This window comes from Miniopterus schreibersii (assembly GCF_964146895.1).
Source record: "Miniopterus schreibersii genome assembly, chromosome: X".
In the NCBI taxonomy this organism is placed as follows: Eukaryota; Metazoa; Chordata; class Mammalia; order Chiroptera; family Miniopteridae; genus Miniopterus; species Miniopterus schreibersii.
In genome coordinates, this window is record NC_138104.1 from 104,057,249 (window position 1) to 104,082,494 (window position 25,246).

Below are 25,246 nucleotides of genomic sequence, written 5' to 3' on the forward strand. Positions count from 1 at the left end.
CATGTCCAGGGTGGGTGAGGGGAACCCGGACCTCTCCCTACTTGCTCTGAACCCTGTCCCTTCGCGTGGCCTCCAGGGGGGAGAAAGGGAACGTGGGCCTACCCCCACCCAGTCCCAAACCCAGCCTTTTCCCCACTGCCCGAAGGGGGCTGGAACCCGAGACCCCCCCTCCAGCTTTCCACAGGACGCGGGAACCAGGCCAGTCCTAGAGTGTTACCCTCCCCCACCTCAGAGAAGCCACCCAGCTGCCCTAACAGAACCCTCTGCAACCTGCCCAAGGGGCACCGCCCTCAAAATGGGCCGCGTTGAGGACACCCCAGTGGTCTCTCTGCCTCTCCAAAAAGAGGAGGGGTCCTCGACTTTTGCAAAATACCTCCTGGGAAGAGCCAGAACTGCTTGGGGAAAAAGAAACTCAGACACACAGAGTTGGAGGCCAGGAGTTGGGGTGTGCAGGCTCCGGGGATTGGGGGGGGAGCCCCCCCCCGACCCTTACCCTCACCCCCACCTACAGGCTTCAGGCCTCGCGCATTTCCAAAGTGTTTCTCGTTGCAATGGCTTACTCGGCCCAGCCCTGGAGCACCCAAGTCCTCAGCTCCCCTTCCTCCCCTCCAGTTCGGTGACTAGTATCCCACCCCTCGCGGCCTTAATTCAATTAAACAGACATCCGCGCGCACCCCCTGCCCCTTGGGGGGTCTGCTTTGTTGAATATTTAAGTATGTTCGCCCATCCCTTTGGTGTGTAATGAGCTTGGCGCTAAGAGCCCAGTACACTCAGCGTTTCAAACTGTAACCTCACTTGCTCTTTTCTCGGACACTGGACCATTTGTTGTTCTGGCTGCTGGGGGGGGAGGGGGCCCGAGGTGAGTTTTTAAGGGGCTGGTCTTCCATCGAAAAGGCGGACCTAAAAATTGACCCGGCCGTAGATGGCTGTAAAACGTCAATGATGTAAAACGACTGTTGCTACACCACTATCATAGAGCACATCAATAAAAAATACACACTTACACAGTCTCCATACTTGTGAATCAGCAGAACAGATTGTGTCCTATTATCTATCAGTTGCCATCAAGGCCCCCCAAAAGGACGTGGTGGGGCCTCCCCTTGAGCCTGCCCGTCGTGGCTGCCGGGCTCCCTGGGCTTGAGCGGGCCGACGCTGAGGTCTTACGAGCAACCGAAAAACCGAGGGTGCAACAGAAAGCCCGAGCGAGCTCATGATGCAACCCGGCCCCGGTTCCACGTGCTTCCCTTCCCCCACCGCCGGCGGAGCGCTGCGCGGCGTTTTTTCCGCCTGTAGGGTCACATTGCGGTTGATTGATTCTCCTTTCGCCCTGCTCAGTCATTCAGATTTGGAAAGTAAATAACAAGTTGACAGCAATACAGCTCCGGGCCTAACCGGGACGCGGCCCTCGGCTACCGCACACTCTCGAGTAGCCGCGCAGCACGCTGGCCCGCTAGGCTCGCCGGCCCTGCCGGGCCTTCAGCTGCCTGGAGATGCCCACCTGAACTCGGTGTAAAGGCCTCCTTGTATGTTTTCATTGCTTGGCAGGTGCCAGTCATTTTAAAGTATGACAAAGTGATGGAAATCCTCAATGCAGGAGAGCTCACAATCCTGCCCGTTTGACAATGTCCCAACAATCCCACTGGTCTACTGGCAGATTAGGAGTGCAGCGTTTTTATCACAGACTCACAGCACCCCCCCCCCCCCATAGAATTTAGGAAGACCTCAGACAGGAAAAGAGGCCCCCTATGTTTATCATAATAATTCCTCTTTCTGCAATGCTAGATGGGTGGTAGGTAGGTGGTAAATAAGCCTATTTTATTTTATCTGTTTTGCAGACTTTTCAAGTGTGCAGTCCTGTAAGTAGGGAGAAAACAAGGTAAAAGGGAAACAGGCAGAGGAGGAAAGGGACCAGTGCATTCTGATAAAAGCGAAGGTTAATATGAGCTTGTGAGCAGCAGTCATTTCCACAGGTACTTGCTACACAATATCGACGTTTTGAACAACTATTTTTGGCTGCTGACTGGAGGAGCTGGAATACAAGAATCGGCTTGCAACCAGTGCTGCCCCTATTACCCCTGAACAGTGGCCAAAATTTTAATTAAAAGACAGGAGGAACCCATACAAATATATTCAACTAATAAAGAATATTCTTTTAAACAAATGATACTAAAAAAATTGGATATCCATATGCAAAAAAAAAAAATTAATCTAGACACAGATCTTATACTTTTCACAAAAATTAACACAAAATATAAAAAGCAGCCCTGGCTAGGTAGCTCAGTTGGTTAGAGTGTGGTCCTGATATGCAAGGTTGCAGGCACATATAAGAAGCAACCAATGAATACATAAATAAGTGGGACAGGTCGGTGTTTCTCTCTCTCTGTCTCACTCTGTCTCTCCCCATTTCTCTCTCTCAAATCAATAAATAAGAATTTTTTAAAATTTTTTAAAAAAATGTAAAAAAGAAAATAAAACTTCTTGAATATAACATAGAAGAAAATCTAAATGGCCTTGGGTTTAGTGATGAATTTTTAAATACAACACTAAAAGCATGATCCATGAAGAAAAAATGTTGATACATTGGACTTCATTAAAATTAAAAATGTCTGCTCTGCAAAAGACACTATTAAGAGAATGAAAAGACAAGCCAAAGACTGGGAGGAAAATATTTGCAAAATCGATACCTGATAAAGGATTGTATCCAAAATATACAAAGAACTCTTAAAACTCAACAGTAAGAAAATAATGAAATTTTTTAATGGGGCAAAAGATCTGGAAAAAAACAACACTAAGACATACAAGTGGCAAAGTAGCATATGAAAGGATGCTGAACATCATATATCAGTAGGAAATTGCACATTAAAACAAAATACCACTACACATCTATTAAAATGGCTAAAGAAAAATTTTCAATGACAACACCAAATGCTAACAGCGCGCTGAGTGAGCAGAGGAGTTCTCATACGTTGCTGGTGGGAATGCAGAATGACCCGGCCCCTTCGGAAGATAGCTGTGCAGTCTTACAACGCTAACCAGTGTCATCACACAGTTCAGCAGTCATGCTCCGAAGTATTTACCCAACTAAAATGAAAGTTTATGTTTACACAAAAACCTGCCCAGGAATGTTTCTAGCAGCTTTATTCATAATTGTCAACACTGGGAAGCAGCCAAGATGCCCTTCAGTAGGTGATGGGTAAACTGTGGGCCATCCAGACAATGCAATTATTACTCGGCGCTAAAAAGAAATGAGCTATGGAGCCGCGATGGACACGGAGGAACCGTAAATGCGTCTCACTGAGAGAGAAGCCGGCCTGGAAAGGCTCCATGCCGTCGGGTTCCAGCCATGACATTCCCGAGGAGGGAAAACGAACAGGGCCAGTGGCTGCCAGGGACAGAGCAGGGGGAACGTGGGGGATTTTCAGGCCAGCGAACTGCTACTTTGTCTGATACTGTAATAGTGGATACAAGACATTTTGCTCTTGTCCAAACATGTAGGCTGAACAACAGGAAGAGTGAACTCTAATGTCGACTATGGATTTTATCAGTATTAGTTTGTTTATTTTTTTACTGATCTATATTGATTTGAGAGAGACAGGGAGAGAAACATAGATTTGTTGTTCCACTTATTTATATATTCATTGGTTGATTCTTGTATATTTTCTGTCCCGGGATTGAACCGGCAACCATGGCTTAGCACATCGATGATGTTCTTCAGGGCAATATCTGTTTGTTTATTGTAACAAATGTACCACCCTCAGCAAAGGTGTTAGCCATTAATGGGAGCTGTATGTGGGGGGTGGTAATATGGAAAGTGTACCATGTGCTAAATTATTCTGTGTCACCACATAGGCGGAAATTAGCACATGGACACGGGAAGGAGAAGGCTGTCTATAAGCCAAGGCTTGCAGAGGACTTGGGAGGAAAGGGCCCTGCGAACACCTTGTCTTACAACTGCCAGCCTCTGGGGTTGTTCGGAGGTACATTTCTGTGATTTCAACCAGCCAGTCTGTGAGCTTGGTTAGGGCGGCCCTTGCGGACCAACGCACGTGAGTCGTTGCCATGTTTTTCCATTCGGAACAACCTGTTCAGTTCACACGGTTTGATCACTGAAAACACCTTGCATGTGCCGTGGGAGGGGGCCGTTCATGCTCAGTATTGAACCTGATCCTCCCAGTTATGCTGGAGGGCAGGGACTTCTATCTCCAATATTGAGAGGTTAAAAAAATGAGGGAGCCTGGCCGAACGTGGCTCAGCGGTTGAGCATCGACCTAGGATCCAGGCGATCAGGGTTCGATTCCCAGTCAGGGCACATGCCCTGGTTGTGGACTTGATCAATGACCCTCTCATCATTGATGTTTCTATCTCTCTCTCCCTCTCCTTTCCTCTCTCTGAAATCAATAAAGATATATTTTAAAAATAAATAAATGAGGGAGGGAGGGACTTTGTAACCATTCCTTTGCCACAGACCTTCTTTGCCAATTTAGTGAATATTGTCTCTAAATGCATAAAATGATACATAAAATAATATGTAGGATGGCACAAAAGCCCTGATGTTAAAATAGTTATCAAATGTTTGAAGAATTCTGAGTCATGCATGCGCTCCTTTCTCAGTGCCTCCAATGGTGAGCCCCAGCAGTGATCCTAGGACCTTCTGCCTTTGCAAAGGAGGGGGTGAGAGTAAACAGAACCTGCTTGGAAAATATGTTTATTGGCGACACATTGGTAACAAATTTAAGATACTGTTAATGCTACTGGCATCCATTCTCTAGATTCACAGTTGTCAGAAATGCTACATTTCAGCCCTGTCTGGGTAGTTCAGTTGGTTAGAGTGTTGTCCCAATATAACAAGGTTGCGGGTTCAATCCCGGGTCAGGGCGCATACAAGAACCAACCAGTGAATGCACAAGTAAGTGGAATGACAAATCTGTTCCTCTCTCTCTCTCTCTCTCTCAAATCAATCAATAAAAATATTTAAAAAAAAAGAAATGTTACATTTCAGTCAGTGGTTAGTGACCACCAAACTGCAGGGCTTCCCTGTGTAAGTTCTCTCACTGCAGAAATCCCTGCCTGGGACCTTTCCACTGAGGAGGAAGGTGCAGGAATCCAGGGGCCTCTACTGCCCCCCTGCCTACCTGGATTCATTCATGCCACCACCAGGGCCCCCTCCCAGGGAACACGGGCTGGGACACTAGGGTGAGCTGAGTTTAATAGGCCATCAAAAACTCAGCCATCAAGATAAACAACACTGTAATGCCATATTTTAATACTCAAAATATCCAAATGTTAGATAAAGACAGGATGCGACCCTGCCAGGCATATTGTTCCAGACGGGCAAAATTCCCCGCCCTGTTATGGGACAGCCCGCAAGCTAAGGATACATTTTTAAACAATTGGGGGAAAAAATGGAAAGAATAATGATACCTTGTGATGTGTGAAAATTATATGAAATTTGGATTTCAGTGCCTGTGAATAAAGTTTCAGCACAACACAGACACGCCCCTCCCTTTCCTGCTGACGGGCGACGGAGGCAGGTAGGCGCCCTCCCCCCGCACCCCTGACGCTGGTCACTAACGCTCACTGCCTGGCCTGGTGCAGGGAGCTCGCGCCCTTGTTTCTAGGAGACTGAATGGTTCCAGATTCCTCACATAGCTTGTTCACGTCTCTTCATAGGAAATTTTTTTCTTTACTGATGTATATTTTCAAAAATAATTCAGAATAAATTAAATTAAGGAATGCCTTTTTAAATTCATGTTTAAGAAAGAGTAGGAAAATTATGGTGGGAAAGAAGACTCTCCTCTTGTTTGTGGATGGCGACGGGTTCTGGGGACTCGGGCACGTCGCCCACTCAGAGAGGGCAAAGGTCACAGAAGAGCTCAGCAAAATCAGACGTGTTCTGATGGGAGCAGACACCAGTGAGCGAAGACGGGAGAACTAAGGTGACAGCAACTGTATGTTTTTTCTATGTAACAAAGTTTCCTTATAGTTTAAGAAACATTTTCAAAGAGGACCTCACCCGTCGTAGCAACCTCGGGAGTAGCTGAGGAGATACAGTCTCATCATCTTCATTTTACAAAGGAGGGAAGTTGAGTCTGGGGGTGTAGGGGCCCCATCAGCTTCCCGCGCCGCTGGCCCAGGCGGCCGCACACGCAGTGGCTCGGAACCAGCGCACCCTCTGGCCGCCGCGAGGTCAGAAGGCCCGGGTGGCTTCCTCGGGGCTGTCGGCGCCGAGCCCCGTTCCTTGGCACGTGACCTCCTCCGTCTTGTCCCTCTCCCTGCTGTCATTCCTGCCTCCTCTCCTCCGCCTCCTTCCAGCCGCCTGGGATTAGATTAGATTAGGTGGGGCCGCCTGTGTAATCCGGTATAATCCCGTCACTGCACTTTAGTCACATCTGTGAATCCCTCCTGCCAGGGAAGGTGGCGTGACAGGTTCCAGGTCGTCGAGGTGTGGACATCGGTAGGGGGCCATGCTCTGCCTCCCGCAGTGGCCTTGGACAATGTCTTCTACTGAAAGGGGGCACAGGCGACTCAACTCCAGCTCCTCTGATTCCAAACCTGTGGCAGGAAACGATTCCTCTCACTCGGGAAATACTCTCAGAGCCCCCAGCCCCGTCCCAGCACAGCAGAAAGCGCTGCCTGCCTTTACTAAGCTGAGGCACATGACCTGCAAGAGTTACAACTCCCCCCAAATGACACCCAGCTGTTACAGTTACAAACTAACAGGAGTGTGAAGTTTTCTAAAGGCTGCCCCTCCCCCTTGCTCTTTGGTAACTGTATTTCACTGTAACAAGTTAGGTGCCTTTTCCCCTCCCTTCGTTTTCACTTCTGCATTCTGTTTAAAACTCAGAGACAGAGCCTGGAAGAGAGGATGACTTTTATAAACAATTGTTGCACAGAATCCTCTGCCCCATCTGCAGCTCGATGCCACATTGACAGAAAATCCAGCAGGTTCAGGAAAAGCACAGGTGAATCGGCCTGGAGGGGAAATGTTTGCATTTTCCTCTGAGGCCTTGGTCATAAAGGCTTTTGATGTTGTTTTCATGAAATGAGCAGCCACCTGATAAGATCAGATACATGTCATGTGCACCCCAGAGATCCCCTCCTACATACAGACCCAAGAGAAACAACAAAAAAATAGGTTCACACAAAAATCTGTGTGCACGCAGCTTTATTCGTGGTTGTCAAAACCTGGGAACAAGCAGTGACATCAACGGAAGAACGGAAAACACGCTGAGTCTATCCAGAGGGTGGGGCCCTCACGGAGCCTAACAAGCAGCATGCTTTTGACCTCTGCAGCATCGGGGAGGAGCCTCCAAGGTCATTCCCTAAATCACCAAGTCAAAGGAGTCAGACTCCTCTGCGATCCCATGTGTGGGGGTGTCTGGAAGAGGCAAAACTTCTGGGATGGAAACAGACCGTTGGTTGCCGGGCTGGGCATCAGGAAAGATGTTGGCTACAGAGAACCAGGGGGGAACTTTGGGGGTGACCGAGCTGTTCTGTGTCCTGATTTGGGTCCTATAAATGCTGCTCAAAGCTCGCTGCACTCGCCTTAGCCAGTTTGGCTCGGGTTAGAGCGCCGGTCCTCGGGCTGAAAGGTCCCAGGTGCGACTCCAGCCAAAGGCACGTACCTCGGTTGCGGGCTCGATCGCCCGCCTCTGTCGGGGCGCATGTGGGAGGCAACCAACTGATGAGTCTCCCTCACGTCGATGTTTCTCTCTCTCTCTCTCTCTCTCCCTTCCTTCCACTCTCTCTGAAAAGCAATGGGTGAGGGTTTAAAAAAACCACAACAAAACTTATTGCACTCTACTGTGTGGAAATTATACCTCAATAAATTTCACTTAAAAAATAAGAAAAGCGAGGCCCTGGCTGGGTAACCCAATTGGTTAGAGTGTTGTCCCGATGCACCAAGATTGTGGATTTGATCCCTGGTTAGGGCACATACAAGAAAAAGCAATGAATGAATAAGTAATTGGAACAACAAATCCATTTTTCTCTCTCAAAAATCAATAAAAAATTATATATATATATATTTTAAAGAAAAGCTAGCAGATTTGAGGAACACACTGTAACACTCAGAGGAATGAGACTAGTACCTGTGTGAGAACTTCTTTCTGTTTCTGTTATTTTCACTAGATCTCAGCCATTTGATAAGATGAGATACAGGTCATGTACAATTCTTCAAATGTCCCTAAGGGAGTGGGGAGAGAAAGGACATTTGAAAATACTTTGAGATAATATGAGAACTGCTCACATTGCTAGAAATAATCATTGGAATAAAAGGCCCCATCCAGAGCAGCACACACCAGCACCCAGAGGCCCAGTGGCTTGGTTGCCAGGCTGACTTTCTCCAAGGGGTTGTCTGGGCCATGGCTAAGAGCACTGAATAGTTATTTCTGGCAAAGTTTTCACATACAAGCCAAGAATAGGCAATGCTGGCTGCATCTCCCCAGCTCCCTCTATTTTTTTTACTTTTTATTTATCTTTATTGTTGACAGTATTACAGATGTCTCCCTTTTTCCCCCCCATTGACCCCCTCCACCCCAATTCTGCCCCCTCCCCAGGCCTTCACCGGTGGTTATCTGTCCATGGGCTATGCATATATGCATATGTTCTTTGGTTAATCTCTTCCCGACCCCCCCTTCCCTCTGAAATAGGTCAGCCTATTGCATGCTTCCATGTGTCTGGATCTCTTTTGCTCATTTTTACAAAGGCATTCCAGCTACTGCTTGAGACACATGCCTTTCGTTTCAAAGTCTACTAAAGCTTGTTGACACATTATAACATATCCAACGAAATGTAAATAAAAACCTAAAGTCCAAAAATCCATAAGCCCATCTGATCTTGAGAAAACCATCAGACAAATCCAAATTGAAGGACATGTTGCAAAATACCTCAGTACCTGTCATTCCTCAAAGCTGTCCACGTCATCAAAAACAAGGAAGGAGGGAGCCCCTGTCGCAGCCCAGGGGAGCCTCGGGGGGACGTGATGACTACTGCCACATCATGTCCCCAGTGGGACCCTGGCACAGAAACAGCTCATTGGTGGCGAAAGTGGGGAAATCCAGAGTCCAGGCCTTAGTCCATAGCGGTGGGTGGGCCCAGGTTGATTTGTCAGTTGAGACAAAAGAACCGAGGTGACCGAAGGCATTGATAATGGGTGGGACTGGGTGAGGGGTGAGTGGGAAACCTCAGCCCAACCATCTCTAACTAAAACTAATCTGAAATTTGAAAAGCTGGCTGAGACACATCGGAATGCTCCGTGTCAGTCTACTTGAGGGGGGGTTATTTTAAAATACGAAACACTTCTATTTGAACACAAACACATTAAGAAACCAAAAATGAAATGAATGGAGAGTCGTAGTGACCGCAGGGGAGGAGACAAGGAAAACTTTTCACGGAAAAAATTCAAAACCAAGCAGACAGAGAATATACACAGGCGTGTAGTAGTTCTTGTGTAATGAAAGCGTAATTAAAATTAATATGAAGTAGGAGACTCTATCCCTTCCCACTTCCTGCACAGGTTTGGTCCTGCCCACCCACCGCCCTGGCCCGTGCTGTTCCCTCCACGGTTCTGGCTGGTTCCTGCCTCCCGCGCTCCTGTCCTTCTGGAAGGTTCCTCCTCCAGTTTCCCAGGCCCCTCAGGGCAGTCAGACCTCTGTCAAGATGTGGGCCCGCCCCTCCATCTCCATCACTCGAAGCAAACATGTGTGTTCATTTGCTTTCAGCATCTTCCCCACCCACCAGCATAGGAGTGCAGTGGGGGGAGGGGAGAGGATAGAGGGACTTCGCGCTGCGTTAGCCTGTGATGTGTCACCTGACCAGGCCACAGCCTGTAGCCATTCACTCAAACACGGTGTCCATTTCCTGCTGTAACAAAGTATCAAAAACTGGGTGGTAAAAACAACACACATGTGACCAGGCCTAGTCTGTAGCCATTCACCCAACACAGTGTCCATTTCCTGCTGTAACAAAGTATCAAAAACTGGGTGGTAAAAACAACACACATTTACTTTCTCGCTATTCTAGAGGCTAGAAGTCCAAAACCAAGGTGCTGGGAGGGCCATGTTCCCAGTGAGGATCCGGGGAAAACCCCTTCTCACTTCTTCCCGCCACGGGTGGCAGCCGGCCTTCCTTGGTGCTGCGTGTGTTGTAGCTGCCACGCTCGCCTCTGCCAGCCTTCCATCTTCACGTGGCCTCTCCTTCCGTGTGTGTGTGTGTGTGTGTGTGTGTGCGTGTGTGTGTGTGTGTGTATGTGAATCGCCCTCTCCTTTCTCTTATGAGGACGCCAGTCATTGGCCACCCTAATCCAATATGACCTCATCTTATCTTAATTCCATCTTCAAAGACGTGATTTCTAAATAATGTCACTTTCATAGGTCCCAGGGGCTGGAACTTAAATATATCTTTTTTGTTGTTGTTAATCGTCACCTGAAGATATTTTTTCCATTGATTTTCAGAGAGAGTAGGAGAGAGGGAGGGAGGGGGAGAGGGAGAGAGAGGGACAGAAACATCGACGTGTGAGAGACACATGGACTGGTTGCTTCCCACACGTGCCCCAACCATGTCTGGGGAGTGAACTCGCAACCCAGGTACTTGCCCTTGACCAGGAATCGAACCTGAGACCCTTTGGTGCTCAGGCCAACACTCCAACCACTGAGCCACACCGGCCAGTGCAGGACCAGTATATATCTCATTTTCAGGGGGACACAATTCAACCCATTGCAAACACGAATCTATGAGTTGCTGAGGAGTTATTCTGTAGATGTGATTAAGGTCCATAATCAGTTGAACTTAAGCAAAGGAGGTTAGCCTGAGTAACATGGGTGGGCCTTATGCAATCAGGTGAAAGACCTTCAGAGCAGGGCTGAGTTTCCCTGAAAAAGAAGGAATCTCCCCAGGGACAGCAGTCTCTGTCCATCCCAGGGGGATTCCCACCCACCCTTCTTAACTGCATGCCCTACAAGTTTCATGCTTGCTACATCAGAATTGGGAATTGCCTTGAATTTATCAGATACACATGCATGGGACCGAAAAGGAGAATTTTTGTTTTGTCACACTAAATTGCTTGAAAATGTTTACGATATGACTTAAATATCATCTCTCCTGGCAGACAAGATAAAGGGGAGCATCCACAACCATGACTGGCATTCAGGGTGTCCAGGCACAGTCCCCATTAGCAGAGTAGCATCCTCAATAACAAAGCTGTGCAGTTTGCTGACGCTGGGGGAAACGAGGGCAGGACAGAAGAGGTGGCCGTGGGCTGTGGTCCCAAAGGCCAGATCTCTGCCCTTCGTGGTCACAGCCTGACCCCGGAGCTGTGCTGGGGGTGCCCAGGTTCAGGGAGCCTCCTACCAGGCTCGGCAGGCACCTGGCTCCGTCAGGCCAAAGCCACCTGATCTGGGTCTGATTGTACCCAGAAGCCATTTAATTATTTATGGGAGGAAATGGGCAGTCAGGTGTCTGCTGTTCACTGTTGGCTGCTCCTGAGGACTAGTCAGCAGCCTCTCTTCCCTTGGCTGCAGGAGGTCAGTTCAGTGGGTGAGCGAGTGACCGCTGTCCGGGCAAGGGTGAGGGCCCCTGGCCTTCCCTTTGAACTGGGTTGTCATGATCCGGTTACTCCTTTGGCATACTCCTCAGGAAAGCGTTTTTCAGGCTGTGAAGGATCCAGCTTCAGTATTTTACCCCAGGCCGTGGAGCCGGCTGCCTGGATCCCTGCCTGCGCCCCTGGAGAGCCCGGCAGAGCAGGCCAGGCCGCGAGCCCCCGGGAGTAGGGAGGGGAAGTAACAATAAAGCAGCAACACCTTCCCAATTTGCACCGCATTGATGCAAAAGCTGCAGTAGGCATTCTGCATAAAGTGATTTAGCTCAAAAATATACATGTGCTCCTCCCCCCTCCTCCCCTCTGAAGTCTGTATCTGTGTCAGAGTCTACACACGCGGACGAGACGGGGTGTTTCTCCTTTAGACGATCCCCTCTACAACCTCGGCAAAGCATTCAGTTCAAACACTTATCTCCTCTTACCTGTCGGGCAGCTGTCATGGACACAACAGCTTTCCCAGGGCTCCTGCGCAAATCCCCAAGTTGCAGGGGAACGGCAGGAACAGGCAGGCCGAAGCCTCCTGCGGCCGACATCATCTGCCCCGCAAAATACGTTAGAAAGGAAACACCAATTGGGTAAATTTAAAAAGCAGCTAAAATTCCCCCGGGATATGTTTATACTAAAATCATCAAAAATGGAAACTTGTGCAAAAAGGATGACCCGTATTTCCTTCCAAATGCATTAGTTGTTACTTCTTCCTGGATCTGGACACTTTAGGATTTATTTCACTTAATACAATTGTGACTTGCTAAGCAACGAGCCACTCTTAAAATAGCAATTCGGGGGGGTCGTCTGGCAAAAACAAACACGCTGAAAACAAAAACCTTGTAAGGAATATCGATTTCACTTTGTCAAACAAATACTTTTTTTCAACTGCATGTGATGGATCTGTGAGGAGAAAATGAAACATTAAGACACAGCCCCACCTTCTAGAAGCTTATACTCTGGGAGGGGACAAAGCTCAGTCCAATAAAAGTTGTGAGGTAAGTGGTAGAAATGAGTGTGTGTGTGTGTGTGTGTGTGTGTGTGAAGGTTAATTATCTCACAAGAACTCATCTCTTTTTCTTTTTTTTTTTGGTGCCCTGACCGGGAATCAAACCGGCGACCTTTCGGCACACCCAACAATGCTCAAGCCACTGAGCCCCCGGGGCCAGGGCTGATCTGTTCCTCAGCTTGGACTGTGCCTCATGAGTGCTCTAAAATATGGCAATTCTGTATTCGCTTCTTTTTGAAATTGCCCTACTTACAATTTTATTCAATGAAATGCAGAAATATTTAAATAAATGTTAGAAAAGCATGTCTCTTGTGACTTTGTGACAGTCCTGCACTGGAGGCCACTGAGGAAACCGCGTTTGCCAAGCTGGCAAGTTAGTCCGAATGGAGGGGCCGGCCTGAGAAAAATCAGAGTAGCATCGACCTGCCACGTGGCTTGGAGCCTTTCTCTCCACCGCATCCAGCCTCAGCCTGGCCTGGTTGCTGCCTGGTTTTCTGTGGAATTCCAGGGGGTTGGTTTATGCGCACTGCCGGCCAGCAATCGCCCACACCCTCCCCTCCCACAAATAAACACGGGGAAGGGCTCCTCTCTGGTCCGCGCGTGGGTCCAGGTTCCCATCTTGGACCCAAGTCCATGGCTAGAGGAGGACCCCTGAGATGGGGGGATCCTCCTGAGAACCCCAGCAGGTCTGTGAACAGGGTTTGTCACTTTGTTGATGTGCGGAAACCCGGGCTAGAAGTGGGCCCCGTGGGCCCCGTTAGCGTGGTCTGACTGCAGCTAATGCCTATGAGCCTGTGCACAGAGACATGGAACACGGGGGGGGGGCACACTGTAGTCCCTCCCCGGGGACCTCAGAGAGCTAAGCTTCCATAAGCAGATGTGACAGGTGTCACGCTCCCTGCCAGCAGCGGCCTTAATCCGTGTGTGTGTCCTTGGCTGGCACCTTTTCCCAGCACCAAGGAGCCTTAGGGACTTGAGGCAGGGACCTTTCGACTCCCAGGAACGACCGGCCCAAATCACACCCTCCGCCCCACAAGGAAGCGCTGTCCCCATTTCCAAACTTCCAGGTTTTGTCAGATAAATAACATTCTCCCAGTTGCACAATCTCTGTCCTTGAAGCCATCTGCGGGGACCTCTCCACCAGCGGGGGACCTGGCCCACTCCGCCTTGGGTGGCCACCGAGCTTTCTCTGGCCGAGTGGGAGGCCCGTGAGGGTCCAGCGGGTCACCTGCAATTCCCAAGGTGCACTTGGGCAGGGACCACGCGTCTTATTGGATCGAACAGTTGTTCCAAGAGCACCACACGCTTGGTGAGGGTGCCAGGGAGGGAGCCGCCCCGTGTGAGGTTGGAGAGCTGGCTCTAAACAGTGAGGGACTTGTCGGGGTGGGAGAAGGGAGGGGACACCAGGAGCAAAGCCTCCACACACAAGACCTGTTGAGAGAGCCGTGGGGTCCAGCGAGGCAGGATGGGAAGAGGGGCATGATGGGAAACTCCCTTGCTTTTCACCCCAGAAGCCACATCCCACAGCCCTGGGAACTGGAGCGGCTGCGGGGAGGTGGGAAGGAGAGAGGGGGGCTGCTTCCCTTTCACACGGACCAACCGTGACACCCACTTTACGCTCATTGCCCAGAAATCCTGCCACTTTACACAAAATGGCCTGCGTCCTGGCTTGGCTTGAATTCTAGCAGCCAAGTCTTGGCTCCCTTTAGCCACGAAGGCTCTCACCCCCCCTCTCCAAGCGCCCCCCTTTCCGGCAAGTCTGACTGTACCTGCAAGGCCCCCATTTCGGGTGAGATGGCCATGGCCATGGCGGGGGCTGTCACCACCCAGCCTTACGGGGCTGCCCCGCCCCCTGCAGAAAGCCAGGTGCTCGGTGCTGATTCTTACGGTAGCTCTTCCTTCTGCGTTCATCTTTTTTTTTTTTTTTCCCATTAATCTTCACCCAAGGATAATTTTAGAGAGAGTGGAAGGGAGGGAAGGAAGTGGAGATGTGAGAGACACACATCGATGGGTTGCCTCCCACAAGCCGCCCGACTGGGGACTGGGAATCCAGCCCGCAGCCCAGGGACACGCCCCGGACCAGGGATCAGACCCCAGGCCCCTCGGTGTGCTGCGGACGCTCTAACCGCTGAGCCACGCTGGCCGGGGCTGCATTCGCCTTCTTTCTCTCCTGGGAGGGTGTCGGTCTGTCCAGGGCTGGCTCTTTTTCCACAATAACCATAGGGTTCTGTGTTTTGTTTCCTGGTGTGTCATGAGTTCAAGTAACAGTTCTAAAGTGGCGGCTGAGGTTCTGGGGGGAGTGGACGCTGCTCTGAAGAAAGGTGGAAGGGGGGAGACTAAGTCCCCCAAAGATGAAAGTCGGAAAGTCACAGGATCTGCCTGTCAGGGTTTCATGTCAGACTGTGGCGTGGGGGTGGGGCACCCATGAGCTTCTGTCCTGCGATTACCAGGCTTATTTCAGAGATAATATCGACTTTTACATTGTGCAGTACAGGGCCTCGCACACAGTAGGTGCTCAATCAATAGCTGAACCATCCAACGAGTGCTTAAAATAATTATTTTTCACTTAAGAGTGTTTTCATCTAAAAATAAATTTAATGAATTACTGACACGTGGGTGGACCTCAAAAATATGCCGGGCGAGAGAAGCCAGAGGCAAAGGTCACGGATCGCATGATTTCCTTCACGGAAAATATTCAGAATGAGAAAATCACTAGGAGCGGAAGGCAGGTTGCTGGCTGCCTGGGGCTGGAGCGGAACACGGATGCAACGAGGACTGATGGCTTAATGGGGACAGGTTTCCCTCAGGAATGATGGAAACGTTTTGGACCCAGATAGAGACGAACGTTGAGCTGTGAATGTGCTAAATGGCACTGGGTTGTACACTTTATGGTGACTAACTGTATGTTATGTGATTTTCACCTTTACAAAAAAAAAAAAAAGACAGGGAAAAGTGTCCTTAAAGTTACTGAAATACAGGGTGTCCCCCCAAAAATGTACACATTTAACAGCTGATTTCTATTACATTTTGAAAATGAAATGTACTCTAGTCAACACTGCCTTTATAATTATTCAAAGTGTGTGTATACATTTTTGGGGGGACGCCCTGTATAGAAAGCTTTCTTTTTTATTTTATTTTATTTTTAAAATATGTCTTTATTGATTTCAGAGAGAGGAAAGGAGGGGGAGAGAGAGAGAGATAGAAACATCAATGATGAGAGAGTCATTGATCGGCTGCAGCCTGCAACCCGGGCTTGTGCCCTGACCGGGAATCGAACCCCAATTGCCTGGATCCTAGGTTGATGCTCAACCGCTGAGCCACGCCCGGCTGGGCAAAAGCTTTCTTTTTTAAAAAAAATAAAATTTATTTAATATTCTAAAAGTAACCAAAAATTATCTCCCCACTAAGCCGCAGAAACACAGAAGGCCCTTCCACTTGGAATCCGGCTGCAGGCCCATTTCCGAGCGAGCAAAGGGAAGCGCGTGCACCGAGACCCACGGAATAGCCATGTTCCCGGCCAGAGGCCAGACCCCACCTGACATTTGCCACCATCCCCTCCGCCAGCCAGAGAGAGAACGAGGGCCGATTGCCTGAGCGTCTTGGGGCAAAGAACTGTTTTGTTTTTTCCTTAAGAGAGACAGCAGATAATAACAACTTAGCTGATACAAAAGCGATTCGCGGTGCCAGATTGTGTTTGCAGCAGCTGAAAAGCTACAGGGAGCTACAGGCTTTTCTGTTCCCAGAAAAACAGCCAGCAGCCCAGCAACTGTAGCGCAAGCGGGAGCTTGGAGATACATTTTGTATCTATCCCTCTACCCTGAAGGGTGGAATTAGAGCAGGTTCAAGAGGGGGGGTGCGTAATCTGATACTAGGCTGCTAAACTGCTATTGCACCAGAAGCTGGTGGGAGGAGAGCGCAGGACCCGGCAACAAAGTAGCTGCGAAGAAGCGGAGAGGCAGGTGCGGCGGGGGCGGGGCGGGGCGGGCCCGGGAGGGGCGTCCGACAAAAGAGCCCCGACCAGGGTCTAAAGGCCTTTGTTGACTTTGAGTCACCCGTCCCCAGTCCTCCACCAGCCTTGGGTTGGGCGGCACTTCAGCCTTTAGACTCTGAGGAATCACTTGCACACAGTAAGACGTGTGTTTGACCTGTGCCTACACCCGCCTAACTCTCCGCCACGAGACAAGGAACGCTTCCAGAACCTTCCACCTCGGTCCCGGTCTTAATGCACAGGCCCCCAGACGGGTGCGACCGGTTCCGACGTCCCTCGCCGCAGATGAGTTTTACCGGCTCCAGCTCGGGTTTTAAGGAGGGCTCCAGCTCCCAGTGACCCCCCGGCAAGAGTGCGTTCTGCCCGTGGCTGCAGGGGTCGCCCGTGTCTCTGCATCTCACAGAGGCGGCTTGCTGTCCTCCACCTGCATCTTTTTCATCACATCCATTTGGAAAAGTCTGTTGGGAAATAAACAGATGCAAAAAGAACCTGTAGCCCTGGCCGGCGTGGCCCAGTGGTTAGATCTCCCATCGAGGTTTCGATTCCCAGTCAAGGGCGCGATCCCCGTCGAGGTTTCGATTCCCAGTCAAGGGCCAGATCCCCGGCCAAGTTTGGGCGTGTGCAGGAGGAACAGACCAATGCATCTCTTTCACTTTCACATTTCTCTCTCCCTCTCTCTCCCCTCCCTCCCTCCCTTCCACTCTCTCTAAAAATCAATGGAAAAATATCCTGGATCGAGGATTGAGAACAACAACAACAAGAACCTGTAGCCAAAAGACAGAAGGTGGACGCAGGCAGAGTCTGTAGGTGCATTTTCCCTCCAGGGCATTTTCTCTCCCCCTCTGTTTAAACAGCCCCAGATCAATAGGGGGAAAAATGACAGTTAATGTATATTACACGCGGGTGGCTCTTCCTCTCTCTTGCAGAACGCTTTCTAGCTACCTAAGAACATCAACCCTGAAAACCATCCCGCACTTGTTCCCGCCAGGAATAGTGCGTCAGGGTTTATTAGCCCGTGAGAACGTCGAGTAATGGGAAGACCGAGCCCCATAAAGAGGCACCCGCTACATCTCTGAATTTAGCGCCGTTTTATTAAGAACCCAGAGCGGCCAGCTGACAGGTCGGCCAGACAGGGTGACCTGCGTCGCCTCCCCTAAGAGCCCCGATGAAAACAGAGTTCTCGGCATGGATGAAAATAGCTCCAAAAATTATGATCCCTCGCTGCAGGTTCACGGGCTGGAGAGGGGCTTCTGACGGGACTGAACGGTTTAAACACAACGGCAGGTAAAAATAGAGCAAATGTAAACAGCGGGATTTCCCCCGAGTTATTTTGGGGCTGAAAGTTGTGGGTGGAGGACCATGATGCAGACCTTCCCCTGGATCTGGCTTCATCCCAGCCCCGATGGTGACCTCTCAGGAAAACTCACGGCTCCGGTTGCGGGGCCGTGAACGGTCCGAGGACACATCTCGGAGGTTTGCTGGCTGATTTCAGGCCAATTCAGACAAACTCGTGACGGAGTAAAATCTCCCCACGACGGTTCTCCAGGACTGTTCCTCCCCGATGTCCGCACCCAAAGGTGTGTCCCACAGGCTCCAGGGCAGCCCCGAGGTTCCCCGCACCCTAGGAGCTCATGCCCCGGGATGTCGGCAGCCCTGGGACTCCCTTCTAGCGAGATTCTTCTTATCCGAGGTACCTGGAATAGGCAAATTCATGGCCACAGGTGGGTAGAGGTGACCAGGGGCTGGGGCTGGGGGCATGGGGACCAGTGTTTCACGGGGACGGACTTTATGCTGCGGTCATGGCGAAGTTCTGAAGACGGACGCCGGTGACAGGTGCATGACATTGTGCGAGCACTAATGCCGCTGGCTCGCACCCTCAGGATGGAGAAAAATGGTAAATTTTGTTCCGTGCATTTCAGCACAATGGAAACATCCCAACAAAACTGGCAGTGATTACGGCTTTATGTCTCCCGCGGACTCGGCGCATCCCGAGCAGGGATGTTTTGTAAGGCCCCAGAATGATTCACAATCGCCAAGGGGCGGAAGCAACCCAGTCCCCATCGGTACATAAACAGAATGGGGTCCAGCCACACGATAAAATGCAATTTAGCCTAAAAGAGAGTGAAATCCTATCACATGCTCCCCCTTGGGTGAACCTCGAGGGCATGAGCTGGGTGATATAAGCCAGTCACAGAAACACTAATACTGTGCAAAAGAGTCCACTTATATAGAAGCAAACACTGTAAGACTGTATTTACATGAAATAGCCAACGTACCCAAACGCAGGATGGACCTGGAGGGGGTTAGGCTGCGTGAAACAGGTCAGGCAGAGAAAGACAAATGCCGTATGATTTCACTCCTACGTGGAATCTAAAAAAAACAAAATAAAACAGAACAGAAACAGACTCATAGATACAGAGAACATTTTGATGGTTGCTGGATGGGAGAGGGGTGAAAAAGGTGGAGGGTTTAAGTACAGATTTCTAGTTACAAAGTAGTCGCAGGGATGTAAAGTAGCCCAGGGAACATGGTCGGCAACATTGTAACAACTATGCGTGGTGATCACTTCATACGTTATATAAATGCCTAACCATGAGGTTGCCCACCCGAAACTAATTAACATTTTACATCAACTGTAACTTAAAAATAAGAAACATTTAAAAAATAAAGTCCTCAAATTCAGAGAAAGAAAGTAGAAGGGGCATGCCTGGGGCCTGGGGCCCGGGGCTCGGGGAGGGGAGGTGTGTAATTGCGTCGAGTTTCCCAGGATGGAAAAGCCCCAGAGGTGAGTCTCGCAGCCAAGCCCGCAATCTCAGCATCATCGAGCCGGCCGCTTACAAACGCGTAAGATGGTCGACCTTATGCGGTGGGAATTTTATCACAGTAAAAAGATGACCGTGCAAACACCCGCGTCCCAGAGACTTTGCCCTGTTTGTAAACCGCTCCTCGTGTCTGCGGTGGCCCCGGGAAAGGACCGCCAGGCGGATCTCCCCGGCCCCGGAGCGGGCGGTGTGTCTGGGCCCAGCCTGCTGTCGGTGTCATGCGCCCGTCCCTGCTCAGGGCCTGCTGTCCCACACCCCTGCTCTCCGCCCCACATTGATCAAGTCCGCAGGGACACCATCGCGAGTCCACGCAGGGCTCGCGGGATGGTCACGTCGGCCGAGCGGACGGTGGCCCCTTTCCCTTTCAGACACTGAAAGAACACAGGTGTTTCCTTATGTCCGGATGTCAGATGCCGAGGGACGGATCCAGTCTGGGCCACCATGGCCTCAAGGCCCTGGGTAATGTAAGCCCGGAGCTCAGCTTACCATTCCGTCCTGTGTGTCTGTCACCGTGAAGGCCACCGCTGTGGGACTCTCAGGCCTCAGCCCAAGGATCGAGTTCCCCCCCCCTTTTCTGCCAGTGCTGGGGGTTCCCCTGGGCTTCTCTCTCTCTCTTCTTTCTAAAATCAATTGACAAAAAAAAATTTAAAATTAAAAGACTCCTGGCTGGGTGGCTCAGTTGGTTGGCATCTCATCACGTGCACTAAAAGGTTGCGGGTTTGATTCCTGGTCAGGGCACAGACCTAGCTTTTGGGTTCGGTGTCCAGTCAGGGTGCAAACAGGAGGCAATAGATCAATGTTTCTCTCTCACATCGACGTTTCTTTCTCCCTGTTTTTTCAATCTTTACCCAAGGAGTGCGGATATTTTTTCCATTAATTCCTTACAGAGAGTGGGAGATGTAGGGAGAGAGAGGGAGAGAGAAACATCAATGTGAGAGACACAGCAATTGGTTGCATCCTGCATGCGCCCCAACTGGGGCTCTGGATTGAACCTGCAACCCAGGTATGTGCCCTTGACCGGGAATCGAACCCGAGACCCTCTGCTGTGCAGGCCAACGCTCTAACCACTGGGCCACGCCGGCCAGGGCTCTTTCTCTCTCTCGCCTTCCCTCTCTCTAAAAAAATCAATAAAAAAAATATCCTCGGGTGAAGATGAAAGAAAATTAAAAGAAAAACCAATGCCACTTCTATCATCGTTAACATACAATAACCCAGTTTAGGGTAATCAGTCGTCATATTAAGGCTGTCCTGGGAGGGCCTTGCTTTAATGAACAAACGAGAATAATTCATAATTAGTGTGGCCCTTTTTCGGAAGCTTACAGGGGAAAAAAAAAACTCAGCGAAATGAGGTCCTAATTGCCACAGCAGCATCCGGGGATATACGCGGAATATCCAATGTCACAGTTTTCATCGCGAGCTACAAAACATCAGCACCACCACAAGGGAAAAACCAATTTCTAGGTATCTGATGTTGACTAAACGCACAAAAAATAATTTATTCATCCCGTTCAAAGTCGAATCAAGAAGAGACGGTGCCGATGAACTTACCCGGGCTCGACTTTAATAGACTTTTGAAAACACTTGTCCCGAATGAGTCGGTCATTCCTAGATAGTCACTGGAAAGTCGTAATAAAACTCGAAAGCCACATCCCCGCGTTCATTCATCTCCTGACACGCAGTTCAAAGGTCGTTGCCGTGGCCATTGATTTTCAGAGAGAGCGGGAGGGAGGAAAGGGGGGGGAGAGAGAGAGAAACATCGATGTGACAGAGACACATCGGTTGGCTTCCTCCTGCACACACCTGGAGTGGAAACGGTAACCCAGGTACGTGCCCCCTTGATTCGCACCCGAGACGCTCTAACCACTGAGCCGCACTGGCCAGGGCTACACTTCCTCCCTCCTCAGCAGGCTCTGCACCCGGGGTTGGTTGTCAGACGCTGGCTCCAACATCCCGGGGCTGTCGAAAGGCAACATAGGACGTTAAGAGACGGAAGGCACTGGACCCGCTCCTAGAGGCTCGGGGGACACCACGGCCCGGCCGGCGCAAATGTGACATCGAAGCAAGAATAAATAAGAGGACACGTGCGATGCCCAAGGATGGGGTAGCTGAACCGTCCTGAAAAGCAAAGATGGGACATCATCTCATGCACAAGAGCAGGAGTGAAAGCATGGTGTGGGCGCAGAGGCAAAAACGCGCGCCGCGACCTGGAAAACGGACTCGTCGGGTTCCCGGGACGCTGCGCCCGTTAAAGCTGGTCAGGCGGCCTTCCCTCCGCGGAACGGGGGCCCGCTCGCCCAGCTTCTGTCAGAGCCGGCGTGTAATGCAAACGAGCGGCGTCCAGAACCATTAGATCTTGTGAATTATGAGCTCGCTGGCTCCGGGCAAGACACAGATGTGGGGCTGGAAGCTCAGCCCCGAGCAGGAGCCCCGCGGGCGGGAGGGGGGAAGCCGGGCCCATGTTCCCCGCGGACAAGCCGCGGGCGCTCCACGTGGGCTGGGGTGGGACAGAGCGGGGGCTCGCCATGCAGAGCCATGGCCTCGTAGCTCCACCAGCCTCCCCTGGGGCCTGCAGGGAGAGCGAGGACGAGGGAGCCTGGCTCCGGGGGGACCCAATAGGCTCAGCTCCTGCTCAGGATGGGAACCCTGAGAGCATTCGGACCTCCAAGCTCAGGTTCTGGGCTTAAAACCACGCTGCAAGCTTCAGTTCGCGGCCCGCGGGCTTCATTTGCGGGGGGTAGACTATTTCGTGGCGAAACACCCAAATATTTCCCGTCTACCTGTGCAGTAAGTAGCCCCAGGGAGACAGGGAGCCACCGTGAAGGGCCGAGAGCCTTGGGGTTCGGGGACACGGCGAGGGACACATTGCTGCTCCTCGCTGAGCCCTCTGGGCCTCAGTGTTCTCATCTGTAAAACGGGGGTGGAGCAGCGCCTCCTTCGTGGTGGGTTAAACGAGGTCCCGCTTGCAGAAGTGGTTAGAGCGGTGGCTGCCGATGGGAACAAACATCTCTGCCACGTAGATGTTTGATGACAAATAGAGGCCCGCCCTCGATTGCTACTTTAAGGTGACAATGAGAATGTTTGCCGCCTAAACAAGCAAAAAGGGATTATTCTATTTAAGCCTGGTGGGGGCCTCTGGGTCTTGTCTGTCTTGGGGATTTGGGGAGGGGGGAGAGATAGAGAAATGAAGAAACGGGGGGGGCGTGAGCATAAGGGCCCCTGGAGTCTTTGGTGTCCCAACAGCAGGGGAAGGAGACTGGTCCGCCCACTCCCTGTGGGGCCCTCTGCGCCTCCGCCCCTCCCGAAGCCTGAGCTCCACCTGGGCAGGCCCCTGCCCTCTGCCGGCTGCACCCCCAGTTTCCTCCTTGCCTATTAACCCAATGAAGCCTGAGCAGTCGCTCCTTCCAGGAATCACCGGTTCTGTCCCAGGAAATGTTGAAGATGAAGACTCCTCCAGGATGCCAAGAACCCGATTTCGAATCTCAGGCCACGTGGCAGGGGCAGGAGAAATCCCGGGGCAGTGACAGGACCGGTGTGCGGTGGCCACGTGGCCACGAAGAGCCTCTCGTGGGTGGGCTCTCGAGGTTGCAGTTATACGTGGCTGTGTGGAGTCCAGACTGTGGGCACAAAACCCGTCACGTCTGAGCTGAGGGGGTGGGGAGAGTTGAACTGCGGTCGTTACCTCCCCAAAACTCAAGTACTATAATAGAAGTTGATGAAATGACCAATATTAATAAATGAAGAAATTCCAGTACATGCATATGATTCAGAAATACGGAGGCAATTTCCAGAGGAAACCGGTAAGAAAGCGAGGAAAGGTGTTGCTTTGGGGGTGGGGTGAGGAGAGAGCGAGCAGGGCATTAATAGCTGATATTTTTAAATTTAATTTTGTGCATGCTTTAGGTCCCTTGAATAATTCGTTTTTCTAAAGTACACACCGTTTCCTTTGATGAAATAAATTTTCGCCAGAATTTGGGTCTTTGTTGTCCGTGTTTCCTGGTACAATGTAAGGAAGCATTTCACAAATTATGACGCTCTTGCAAAGGCACTGCCAAGTCAGTGGGCTGGTGGCATCCTCTGGGGGCCCCTTTCCATCCCCCACTCGCGTCTGTCCCTCTGCTTGGAGGTGACACCACACCACCCAAGCCAGCAGAGTCCTGCTTTCCCTGCCTGCCCCCTCCACTCACACCCTCCCGCCACTGCCCAGCTATTCGGGTCACCGTAGGCCACTGCAGACAGTGGGGGTGACACACTAGGCACACTTGGGATAGCGCCCGTTAAAAGCAAAAACCTGTGCATGCAAATCTTAGCAGGAATCGGGGGGCATAAGGTGGGCACACAAGGGGTCCTCTCTGCTCCCCCAGTTTCTCATCAGCGCAAGGAAACTTGTCTCTCAAGGCAGCTATTTCTCTACCGAGTCGCGTCATTCCCCCCCAGCTACATTTTCAGAGAAAGCGCCCCGCATCTTGGGTTTCACAGCCGACCGTCTTCGCCCTGTATTCACTAGGGGCAAAGCGAAAAAAAAGTCTTTTCTGTCGAGATGTGAGCACGTGGAAAAAGCCAGATCCTTACAGTGTGGTAGGTTTTTAGAATCACCGTGTTTTTTTTTAACGGCTAAAATCAAGGTCTCCTATTTATAGCTCCTCTCTCTCTCTCTCTCTCTCCCTCATTTGCAAGCTCAGGTCGTCTTGTACAATTAAATCCCAACCCTGCAGATACTCGCTGCAGAACCCAAGGTGCCCAAGGAGATAAATGCAACACTGTGGCGACAGATGGTGAAGGGCCCGTGGATACAATTTGGAAACAGTTTGGTGGCTATTCCTGCGGGAGTAAAAAGCAATTGTTTAACCAACGTAAAGGTCGCAGAATTGAAACAGTGTTGTCTGGCAAACATTTGTTTTGTGTGAGCCCCTGATGGAGCTCATTTGAACATTAATTAAAAGCAAGTGAGGGAAGACTGGGAACTGGCGACCCCTTACACAGAAGTGCCATCTCAAAGGGAAACGTCTCAGGACGGTCATCCGTGGGATGCTTTTGCTGATGGACTTGAGCTCTTTTTCAAGTCGCCCTGCCCTGCAGCGCGGCGCAGTTGCTTGAGCGTCCGCCCATGGACCAGGAGGTGGCCGGTGGGATTGCCAGTCAGGGCACGTGCCAGGTTTGGGGGTTCCTTTCCCCGTGGAGGGGCGTGCAGGAGGCAGCTGATTGGTGGGTCTCTCGTCAATGTTTCTTTTTTTTCTTTTTTTAATATATCTTTATTGATTTCAGAGAGAGGAAAGGAGAGGGAGAGAGAGAGAGATAGAAACATCAACGATGAGAGTCATTGATCGGCTGCAGCCCGCAACTGGGGCATGTGCCCTGACCGGGAATCGAACCCTGATCCCCTGGATCCTAGCTCGATGCTCAACCGCTGAGCCACGCCTGGCCGGGCTATCGTCAATGTTTCTCTCTCCCTCTCTCTGAAATAATAATAATAATAATAATAATAATAATAATAATAATAATATAATAACAGAGACACATCAATGAGTGCCTCCCACATGCTCCCTCACCAGGGCCAGGGGTCGAACCTGCAACCCAGGTATGTGCCCTTAACTGGGAATCAGACCCAGCCAACACGCTAGGTACATTTACTTTTTTTTTAAAGTTTTTTTTAAGGATTTTCTTTTTTTTAATCCTTGAAAATGTTGCTTTTTTGAGTAAATGTTGCTTTTTGGGGGGAATCATTCTCTAATCATGAGCCTTGTATGCTCATTAGAGGAAACACAAAATTTAGATTCCTGTGAAGTATTTGTTATTGGTCAGCTTTTGCTGTTTTGACAAATGGTTCCAGAAGTTAATAGCTTAAAACC

General features: G+C 50.5%; 1 protein-coding gene across 1 annotated transcript in view; it reads right to left on the reverse strand.

The window, feature by feature from the left end:
- The window catches only part of TBL1X (transducin beta like 1 X-linked), a 105,693-nt gene extending 104,457 nt beyond the window's left edge, over positions 1 to 1,236 (reverse strand). Inside the window, exon 1 of the mRNA XM_081125067.1 lies at positions 1,005 to 1,236. The gene's annotated coding sequence lies outside the window, so the exon portion shown is untranslated. The remainder of the gene's footprint in view (positions 1 to 1,004) is intronic.
- Positions 1,237 to 25,246: the final 24,010 nt, after the last annotated feature.